The 12,000-nt window shown below is 37.6% G+C and overlaps 1 protein-coding gene across 4 annotated transcripts in view; it reads right to left on the reverse strand.

Moving 5' to 3' along the window:
* The window catches only part of MID1 (midline 1), a 143,656-nt gene that overhangs the window by 50,319 nt on the left and 81,337 nt on the right, over window positions 1-12,000 (reverse strand). The window lies entirely within an intron of this gene.

Consider the following 12,000-nt stretch of genomic DNA (forward strand, 5'->3'; position numbering starts at 1 on the left):
GCTAGAAAACCTGGAATTCTGTTGCCTTGCAGTTTGGTATGCAAGAGATTGGTATCTTTTTAAGTCAAGATGTACCAGAATTTTATTAAACTTCTGTTGAAGAACATCAGTTTAAATTAATTCTTTACTAAATACCAAGAACCTGGCAGCTGCTTTCTGAAATGAATGTCATTCTTTCCAGTTTCATGAGGGCAAGTACTAAAGGGCAGATCTTAAAACTGGCCTGACTTCAAAGTTTTAAAGGTCATCCAAATTTGATCAATTCTTGCAGTATGTTTACCTGGATTTTCTTTTGGCAGTATCTTCCTCTAGTTCTTGCCCCCATTTGATTCTCATGTGGACCGTGACAGGACTTTGACTACCACATGATAACATGTACCAGAAGTAGAGTTCACCCTTTCTTTACTCTGTATAGGGGAAGCTGGAATTGGCCTGAAAGATGTTTAAATTTCAGAAGCAGAAATTTGCTCAAAAACTTTCCAAAGTGTTGCAAACTCATTTCACATCCACACCTAAAAGTTCCAAGGTTGTGTGAAACTTCAATACCAGATTTGGAGCTCTGGCCATCTTGAAAAATTGATTCAGTGCTGTAGACCAGAATTCCTGGGATAGTGAAATGCAGCCAGGTTTTAAGTCTGGAACAAGTGTGCTTTCACATTATGATAAATACATGTGAAAATGAGTGGCATAATAAGCTTATTCAAAGTATCTTCCTTCATCCCACCTAATCTTCTACTGCTGTGCTCTTAGGTGAACCAAATTACAACTGTATTTTTGGAAATGTTCCAGGAAAATCATCATTTCTTAAACATTTGCCCCTGCCTGTCTTTATCCTTTTTGCCACTTTCCAATTTTAGTTGTTATCTATTAAAAATTGATCTTAGAAATGCAGGGGTTGGTTTTAAAAATAAGGGCAATAGTTTTTGTGTGTTTCCTCTATGAATAGGCTTCAGACACGTTAACTCAGTGGACGAAAACTGCTCTCAAAAACCAAAAGCCAGTCCTGACTTCCCAATGCAGACCTAGTCCAAGATCTTGACATTCCATGCGTGCTTTGCAACTGTTTTTACAACATCCAGTATAGAGTGAAAAGAATGCTTACTGTCCATTTAGCATGGTCTGACAACTATGCAACATAAATATTCCTATAGTCTTGGGATAAATCCAAGTAGATGAAATCACAGACATGTAATTGAAAAGGACAGCTGAGGATGATGTTTCATTTTGACTCTGCATGCCTATAAAATGATATGATCCAGGGACTGGGGTCTGCAGTTGGAAAAATTAATGCTAAAAATTAGAGGAAAGCAACTCAGGAGTGCATGCCTTCTATAAGCTGCTGTCTAGCTCACACTGAATTCATGATCTTGTTGCAGTAACGATTGCGTGAGGCTGGTGCCCTGATTGAAGTTGGAGGTCAGGCTAGATGATCGTAATGGTCTCTTCTGGCCTTTAAATCTATCAGTCTATGAAAACCAAATGTGAACCCATGCCCTTTGCCAAATTAACAGTCTCACGCAAAGCATCGCTTGTCTGAAATAGGAAGGTAGCACAAACAGATAGTCCTAAGCTACTATATAGGTTAGAAATGCTGTCAAAATAAATTAATGTAAGCTTCTGAAGAAGAAAAATGCTGAGTTGTGTGCTCCTGCCTTACGTCACAGTAGAGAAAACAGCAATGTCCCCAAGATCTTCATCTCAGTGGCATTCTTCTGCTCCATAAAAGAATGTCTATTCAAACGGCCACAAGATGAAACATACAGTTGTCAGCTACAATGAGATTTTAGATTCCATTTGAACTAAAGCCACTGTCTTTTTTCTTGTTAAAATTATTCTTTTTCCTGCTATTGCTAAATATAAATACATATTTGTATTTTCCACTCTGTGCTTACTGGAAGGCTTTGAGAACTGATTGTCTGAAAGTGCAGCACGTGCTACGACTCACACACCGCGGGACAGTACTTTGTCACAACAGCCTTGCTCACTGTTTACATGAAATCCATCATGAACAAAGACTTTCGCAGCAAATGTTGACAGCAGCTTGAGCTTCCTTTGCTCCTGGTGTACAACTGACCACGGTAAGGCATATTTTGAGGCTACCTCCTGCTTTAAAGAAGAAAACAACTTTGGAGAGCCTTCTGGGTTTATCAGAGCTCCGCATAGTGGAAATGAATTTCAGTAATCACAGAGGTTTCATAAGAGCCACAGCCACTCCCCCATCGTCTCTTTACAAAAGGTCAAACTGAAACAAAGGTTATGTATTTTCGGATTTGGTTGGTTAAAGCATGTAAGCAAAAGCCACACAGTTACACTGCAGTGAAACAGTGATGAGGAATAAAACACCACAAAGCAGATGTGTGATTGTATCCTAACTTACTCAAGCCAGCAGGGCAACTGGAGTGGTGTTGACATGGCAGATCAGTCTTTAGTACCTGCAGGCTGGCCAGGGACCATAAATATACACCCTGTCGCTAACAAAGTCCATGCAGCCACATCTTCACTGCAACTGTTTTTCCTCCTAACTTGAAGAAGTTATGCTCGCATGTGCTACAGTTACATTTCCACCTCGTCGTGGCGACATACCCTATGAACTAGGCCTGTTGCCTCCAGGACTTGTGTCTAACCTATTAAAAAAATTTGCCAATCAATTCCAGAAGAACTGCCAGGATATCAAGCACAGGTTTGATCCAGGTTTTGGGTGTATGCAAGTTTAATGTTTCCTTTGGTGTTCTTTATTTAAATGGACATGCCAGGTGCACATGGAAAAACTTAAGCTAATTTTTATTCTATGTACTTGTCCTGAAACAGATGACTACTCTTCCGTAGGATGCACATGCTCAACCCTGTATTTCTCCAGCCAGGGAATGGTAACATTTGCGGTTAATAGGAATGATTGACCTCACGTCTCAAACGCGCAGAGCTTGACAACTACACTCCGCATTTCTATGTGAAAAGAAATAGTGGCGATGCTGTTGATACACTCCTGGAGACTAAGATTCTTACCTCAAGTGATTACAGTACATCACAAGGAAAGACCCATGAGATACAGCACTGTTAATTAATTGTCCAGGATTTTTTTTATTAAAAGTGCATTAAAAATAGCTGCATTTGAAGCCACTATGACTTAAATGATGTCAAGTAAGCTGTGCCTGTTTCCATATTTTATAGCAAATGTTGTTAATTTTTATTAGCCCTTATTTAAAATGGGACATCATGAAAATTAAAAGAAATCCAAGCGTTTCAGATTCTGACCACATAAAATCTTTGTCCCAGTTTAGACAGTGACAAAACTGACTATAAAGAACAAGCAATTTTTTTAGAGATTCCCATTTCAATTAAACTATTAAAAGATACCCAAATGTTAGCTTGGCTAGAATCTGGGGAGTTGTTTCAGCCCTATTTCTAATGAGTCATTAATCAAAGAAGGACTAGAATAATAATCAGGCATTAAGGACCAAGAAAGACTAGATTAGTATTTGACTAAATTAAAAAACTAGATCAGTCTTGGACTGATATGCGAGTTAATAAGGGTTTGCAAAACTATAGATATATTTGAGGCCCTAGTATATTTGTCTTATTTTTTTGGCTTCAGTGCAGTAGTCAAGTTGGAAGCGGAAGCGTTAATAGAGCACAGCAAATACCAGACACCCTGCATTTTAAAGACTTATAGTGGAAAGCTAGAGAGTTAGTAAGCTCATTCTTTTCCCTATGGGCTAATCCAGTGCAATGAAGGGGGTTAAGGAGAACTTGAACTGTTGCACAGCTGTCCTGCAGCATCCTGGCTGCATCCACTTCCAGCCTCCCAGGACATGGAACGTACTTGAAACCAGAAGTTCAACAAGAGCTCTTGCTCATGAGATGCTTAATCTAATCTTGCGCAAGCAAGATCTGGGAAGTATTCATTCCAAAAAGTGAAGTTCTGGGTTTTGCACATAACTAATGACAGACATTTATACGAAGAGAAAGCAAAAAGCTCATCTAAAGAACTACAATTTATGCAGTGTTATTAAAGTCCTGGCTTCTGCAGATGTCTGCCTAAACATTTCTGAAAGTTTTTATTTTATTTAAGAGGTTATATTATGGAAAAAAAATCTGGTTTTAATCAGTCAGTACTTATTACTGCATTTTGTGGTTGAAAAATTCCATTTTATCTAACCAGGTATATATAAAAGCAATGCAGAATTATGCAAAACTGGCAGGTTAGAAAAGATGGCCAGATAGGTGAGGAGTACAGAAGGTCAACATGATGATTTGGTCTGTGTTAGGTAGTAGACCTGTGGAGCTGTCACAGACCTAATTCAGCTCTTTCTGCTGGCCTGTAACAAAGCTGCCTTTTCAGGCAGCTGCACCCACCTGCATTTATGTTTCTCAGTATGGCAAACAGCACTTTGAAGGATCTCTATAGATTGCCCTCCTAAGGATAATAATTGTTCATCCAGAGATTGATGCTGGGAGCTCATCTCCTGGCATGGCTGGAAAGACTGGGATGCCAAGGGCAAACACTGGTTTTGTCTGTTTCTGGTGCAACACCTTGCAGTTGGATTAGACAACTAGCAGGAATTTATTCAAGAAATGGAAGTGACTTTCTGTGCACTTCCTCTATGGAGAGGAAGCAGGTGCAACTGTGAACAGAGTGTATTCCCAGCCATTGCTCTGGCAGCATTTTAGGCATCATACAGGTACCATCGGTAAGCCCAAGTGAAGCAAGAGCACAGGACCTCTTCTGGAAAACACCAATCCAACTGTCCAACAGCATGGTGGATGAGGCAAGTGTCAACCAACCAGTCAACCAGAAAGACCCAATTCTGACTTAGGGTGAATCATACTCAACAAAGCACCACTTATGTTTTATGGTAATTTTTTTGTGTTTATAAACCCTCCAGGATTTTGCCAAGAAGTACACCATGACCTAATTCTTCCACTCTGGAGCGCTCTGGTTTTGCACCACTGAAGTCATTGGTAACTTTGCCTTTTCCTTCCAGTGAACAGGCTCCAGCTGCAAGAGGTTACTTGCAATAAAAAAGTTGGCATTTATACAGTTTAGTGCTCATTCTGGCACATGCTCATTGCCTTGCTGCCCACATGTTAGAGGTTGATCTAGACAGAAGTGTAAATCTTGCTGTGTTTTCTTCTCTTCATTTGCTCCATTTCCTATTCAGTAAACTAAAACCCTCTACTATATTGAGTAAATGCTCTGAAAGAAGTTTGGTATGGTGAACTCGAGTTACTTGGACTTTTAAAGCTTAGACCCAGGTTCAAGTACTTTTTTGAAAAGAAAACTTAATCTAAAATAATTGTCAATCTGGCCTGATAATGTAATTAATGAGTATTTTTTTGTACAAAGCTTTTGACCAAGCACCAGATCTTGAATTGAGGAGTTAGGAAAATAATCATCCTTGACTCAAATTTCAGCTACAGAGTTGTTATTATATTTAAATTTTTGATTTTACAGGTTGCTATGGATAAAACCAGGTAATAATGTTAAATAATCTTAGTATGATTACATTCTTAGTGACTTACTAAGACAATGTCATGATGGTGAGCCGAGTTTAAAATAAATAGTGAGTATAAATTGCAAAATACAGATCATGATTTGGAGTCAGATTTTGTTTCATATGTTTGTCATACCCAGGTGAAGTTTCTGTTCTGACCTGTCTAACCCTTATTGCTTGTACTTCATCAGAGAACAACTCCAAATTTCAAATTCACCAACCAGAAAAAAAACCTCAAAAACAACCAAACCCCAAAAAGACAAAAATAAAACCAAGCCAACAGAAAAAAAAACAGCAACCCAAACAAACAGGAGCCTTTGTCAAGTCTGAGTGTAATTTAAATACTGATGCACTGGAAAACTAACCACAACAAAAATAGCACTTCAATTTTGCTTTGTACTTGCAGTTGACAAATGGAAGAAAAACATACCAAGGAAACAGAAGACAGAAGTATCATCCTCTCTTATTTAATGTACAACACTACAAGCTTTTCCTCCCCTTACCTCAGCAGCGGATCCAACTCCATTCCCAGACATCCTGATCTCCCTCACCACCCTCTCCTCCAAAACATGTACATATTTTGCTTCTTTTCCTTTGGTGATGCTGTGACCTGCCCAGCTGTTGCTACAACACGCCTCTCACCTACTTCTAGATTTCATGAACCTGAGTTGAACCCAGTTGCTGGCTCTTGCTTTGCCGGCAGTGCACAGTGACATGGGTTTCTGGGCAGAAGGTCTGAAAGTAACTTGGATGCTCAAGAAAATGCTCAGGGGGTGAGACACATGCTACAGCCAGGGGAACATCCAAAGAAGCAACTGTTTTCCTTCCGCTGCTAAGAGATTATTTTTCAGTCCCTATTGGAGTGTATATTCACACAGATTAAAATGCAATAATCAATTCAATGTTAATCCAACTATCATTTGAGGGGCCAATAACTCAAGGACAGACTATTATTTAACAGCCCTTGACAATATATAGGGAATGGTTAAAAAAGCCAACAAGCCAAAAGCAAATATCCCATTTGGAGGCCACAGCAGACTTATGTATTTCACTTATTTCAGCATTGCAGATAATCACAGATGTGTTTCATTTTACTAATACGAATTAATCAATTAGTACAAACTAATCAATTGTTTTCAGATTCACATATTCACATTGTTCATACTAATATGAAGAATTGCATGAGATATTTCAAAGTAGTGAATTTTAGCTCAATAGAGTATGTTTGCAAGTTCTTTTGTAGCTTATTTTTAGTATGGTCTTATGATAAATCACTTGTAGCATGCCAAATCATAAATGTAACTCAAGCCAATTCTACTTCATCAATACTTGAGGTCCCGTCATTATATTCCATTATTTTCCATTTGTTGCTTCAGTTACACAGAGCTTAAAAGTATATCTGGGGTAAAACTTGTGTCAGTAAGAATTAGTCGATTGTAACAAGACGTTCCTACAAGCACCACAGAACTCTGGTCTCTCAAGACATTTAAAACATACCATTAAAAAACAAAAATTCTGCTCTGGTTTGGCAAGATGATAGATCACAACATATGAAATCAAAGGACATTTATAGATAAAAAAGCATAAATAGAAGTCCAAATACATGCGCCTGTAAGATTTCAAACTCGCACTGCACAAGCACAGACTTATCTATCACTGTTTCAATTTCTAATGCATTATTTTGTAGTGCAGCTTCAGAGTTGGAACTTTCCCTGTTTTCTTGATATTTCAGGTTCTCGACTGAAAGGCAGAACACTGAAGAAAGATCTATGTGTTCTCTTCATATGAGAACTGAGACAATTAAAAGATCCACATGTTCTAATAGGAAGAGATTTTGAACATTTTACTTATAAAATAAGGGCAAGATGCTTTGTCTTTGGCCTTAACATGAAACATCCAAATTTGCTTTAGTAAATTAGGTAAATATGGCATCAGAAAAGAGAGCATTTAATGCATAGAAAAACAAAGCAATTTTAAAATGCATGTATATCTCAGAATTTCATAAATGCCCAATTAAGAACAAAATACTCATGAATAATAGAGAACAAAACATATGAATCCACAATCCCTTTTCTAGAAGAACAGCAAGAGATAAGTATAACCCAACCCTTCTTTAAAACCTTAGAAAATAGAGAAAAATTAAAACCATTTTAAAGTTCCATTTTCCAGTTACCTCTTCTTCTTCCAGAATACCAAATGCAGAAATGATGGTCCTCTAGAGGAACTCATGTGTGAGTAATGAAGCTTTCTAACTTACCTTTGAATGATTTACAAAGAATCTTAGACCCTTTCATCTTATCCCATCCATCATACCTAAATTAGGGATGCAGAATTGAGCTAGTCTTTCATGGCCTGCTAATCATCTTCACATCAGGTAGGCTAACAGTAGGAAAATATGAAATCAGCCTGCCTGATCCTTCCCATATAACTTTGGCTACTTTTCTGTAATCATTTATCATGATAGGCATTCAGGCAATAAAAATTTTATCTGACTACATTTTAGGGAAAAGACTAGCAATTTAGAGAGATATGCAAATCCAATTATTCCTGGAGAAAGACAGAGGGAGTTCTTAAGATTTCATTTGACACATTTAGATAACATGACCAATTTATACAGACTTCCTCCAGGCAAATTATTCATTTGTTTTATCACAGCCTTTGAAGTTCTTCCTACTATCAAGGCTGGTAAACTTTTTCCACTGAAAACATGAACCAATGCTGATTGTATGCGATTGTATGGCGATGTATGCGATTTTCATGGCACTTTAGGAAGACAGAAACTCTACAGCCCATGGAAGTATTTCTTTGGGGCCTTTAATTAACTAATTTTGATTTTCATCTTAGACAAAGTTTTCTTCAGAGAAAAGACATGGACTTAATTCACCCAGTACTTTAATTTAGGTTTGTATTTTCTACATTCAATCTATTGTTTCTGAGTCAGGACTACCTACTTTGTGACAAACACCTTCTCTTTAGTCGTATAAAACATACACAAACAAGCATGCATTTACATAGGTACTCATATGCATTCTGTAATATGGTGCCAAAGGTGTGGAGGGGGAACACAGAGTGTCCTCCAGTACTTCTGTGCAAGATTAACAATAGCATTTTGAGGTCACATGACACTGATAAAGGGCTGAACCCAATTTTGCATACTCAGCAGTATTTAAAACAACCCATGAAAACATAGCTCTTTAATTTCCTTTATTCTTTCCCTTGACTGAAAGAGTTAGATTTGACTGAAGGAGTTAGACCTTTTCTCCCTGGACAACAGAAGGCTCAGGGAGGACCTCATCACAGTATTCCTGTGCTTATAAAGGAGCTGCAAAGAGCATGGAGGCTCTCTCTTCACAAGGTACCACATGGAGAAGACAAGGGGCAATGGGCACAAGTTGCACAGGAAGAGGTTTCATATTGATGCAGGAAATTTTTTACAAATCATTCACTGTAACAACCTCCCCAGGGATGTGGTAGAGTCCTCATCACTGGAGGTTTTCAAGGTGCATTGGTACAAATAGTCTAGATAATGTCATCTAGGCTTCCTTTCCCATGAAAAGTTGGAACAGATCATCTTTCAATGTCCCTTCCAAACTAGGGTGTTCTATGAGTGATGATTTATTAAGTACATTGATAAGTTAAAGAGATGCTTCTATAATTGAATCATTCTTTTAAGTGTGGCTCCGTGCGTGTGTGCATGTGCAGGTGTGTGGACACATATGAGTGTGTTTTAGCAAATACTACAACGAAATCTTCCTATGGATTAGCTTGGGCTCTTATTCTAGCTCACTGGGCTTCATGCCTGTATTTTGAACTAATTTGCCTAGTTTGATCTCATTTCAATCATGTAACTCTTTCTTGATTTAGAACACTATAGAGTCACTAACAGTCAAAAATGAGCTTTGTATGGGAGAGAATTGACATCTTTCTAATTCTTACTGGCCTGCTCCACTTTTTCCCAAATCTCCAGGAGACTGGAAAGCAAAGTCTGGCAACACTGGTCAACCCTTAGGTCATCCGGCTCTCCCAGAGCGAGGGGCTTCGATTCCTCCTTTCTGCACGCACGTCTGTTTGCCCTTTGCATAAACACGCAAGTGTGTGAGATGGCCAAGAAAATAATTGTGTAAATAGCTAAGGAGGTGCCAGGAAGACTATGCCATTTATTGCCTGCATAACTGATGGCAAGAGCAGCGCTATTTTCCCAGTTGCTCTGCTGTTTCTAGAAGTGTATACATTTTACAGTTACACTGTGACAGGAAAAGCACGTTGGCGTCGGTAAGCCTTTCACTTTGTTGTAACAGTTCATGCAGGATATGGGAATTACATCTGGGAAATTGCATATTCTAGATAATATTATTGAATATTGAAATGACAGCTCCATTAACTTTCATTTTTTCACTTGTTTCTGCCAGAGTGGTTCCTATTCCAAACACTTACAGTATAAAACTAGCTTTTACCCAGGATTTGTTAATCAATAAGGATCATATTCTACTTTATAGTTCAATATCTCAGGGGTTTTTTTTGTTTTCATAATAATGTGTTTGTTCCCAAAGCTAACAGCAACTCAGATCTTGCAAGGTCTTTGTTTCCATAGTAACCATCTTGTTTCAACTGAAAGAAACAAATGAAACATCAAATACATGAGGCCTTAAAACGCCTTAAATTACTCATTTAAGTAATTAGATCAAAATTGATAAAACCAGTTTTCTTAATAGAGATTAAACAGTAATTGTTCATACTTTGTACTTTCCCTCTATGAATTTCAATTACTTTTACATGAGAGAAACATTATGAACCTTATTTTACAGATTATTCAATTTCCCTAAGATCAAATGCCTTTAATTGAAAACCCACTGAAGGCTGTATTAGTGTTTCTACTGAGTCGGTGGGCTTTGAATGAGAGTCATCAGAATCCAGTAAAGTTAAGAAGGTCCCTCCTGTCACAGATACTATGTGCTGGTAACACATGCTTGTACCGACAATAATCTGGAAGCTCAAGATATTGATTAATTATTATTTTGTTGTCAGAGTAGTACAGGTTTAATTGATATCAAACCATTACTCAAACAACATATACATGATTAGCAATGACAGCAAAAACAGTGACTCAAAGATGCTTAGGTTTGACATAACAGAGGTAAATTGCCCTTCCACAGTCCATTGACACGTGACTGAACTGAAAACTTACTGGATAAACATTTGCAATTCAGACTTCTAAAATTATTGTCTTGCAGCTGAATGCCATTTTGAAAGGGCATGTCTGAAAAAAGGAGATTTCAGTAGTTCCTGCTGGGTTTGTCCAGACCTTTAAGGCTGTACATTCCCATTACTAAACATGTGCTGCGGTATGTCTCCACTGCATGACATTAGCTGCTGGGTGCTTTTCAAAGTAAATAGAAGTCTGGTTTATTTCATTTTGCAGAGTTTTCTACAGGTATACTTTCAGAAATATCTTAGGTACAAATGAAATTTGTACATCAAAATGCTTTTAAGACTCAGGGTCGAACCAATGGCATTAAAATCAAATGCGAATGAAAGAAGTCACAGTGAAAGCAGTGCATCTAATATAATAGCACAACTTGGTGATTTTCTTTAAGGGAACACTATACTTGGTAAAACAGCTGTTCACCCCGATGATTGCAGAAAAGACCCCACAGACCCTGGTGGACAACAAGCTGACCATGCGCTCTCACAACTAAGGTGGCTGTTGTCACCTTGAAGATGTTCAAATGCTGGAAGAGGTTGCCTGAAGAGGTTGCCTAAAGAGGCTGTAGGTTTCCACCCTTGAAGATATTCAGAGTAGTTACTCTCTGAACAACCTGGCCTCATAGTGCAGGGGGCTGGACTACATAACCTCCCGAGGTCTCTTCCAAATTAAATTTTTCTGGAATTCTGTTATTAAGATGCTTATCTCCATAAATCATTTTACTACAAGTGTGAAAATATGAAGATTTTTTTAAGACAGTTGAGAGCTAAAGAATTTTATATAAAGAACTGAATGAAGTATATTTACTTAAAATATTTCTTATATACAATTTTATCCTTCACCAAAACTTTGAAACCTAGAATATCCAAATATGAAGTTATCTAATCTAATGTGCTTTTTATAAAAGTACAAGGAAGTAATAAATACCTATGAATTTAAGATTTTGTTTTTAATAATTAAGGGGACAGGTTTCAGGAAAATCAGCTTTTAGGATTTTGATAAGCTTGTGATCTTTATGAAACATGTCTGATATGCCCATCATTATAGTACATAAGTGCCAATTTATGTACATTTGATTACATTATTTAAAGTATGTTGTAAACCATGAGTAAATAGTATGCCTACATAGCCTGTTCTATTAACTTCATTTAATCTATTCTTTGAATTCTTATCTTCTGCAGGATATCAAAACTCAGTGAACAATCCACTTTCTGGGTAGTGCACAATTACAGAAACATCACATCTTTTCTACTTCACCTAGAAGCTGTCACAAAAAAAAAGAGATTGTAATTTATTAAGGGGTGT

Source organism: Calidris pugnax, unplaced genomic scaffold (assembly GCF_001431845.1).
Source record: "Calidris pugnax isolate Ruff unplaced genomic scaffold, ASM143184v1 scaffold188, whole genome shotgun sequence".
Lineage (NCBI taxonomy): Eukaryota > Metazoa > Chordata > Aves > Charadriiformes > Scolopacidae > Calidris > Calidris pugnax.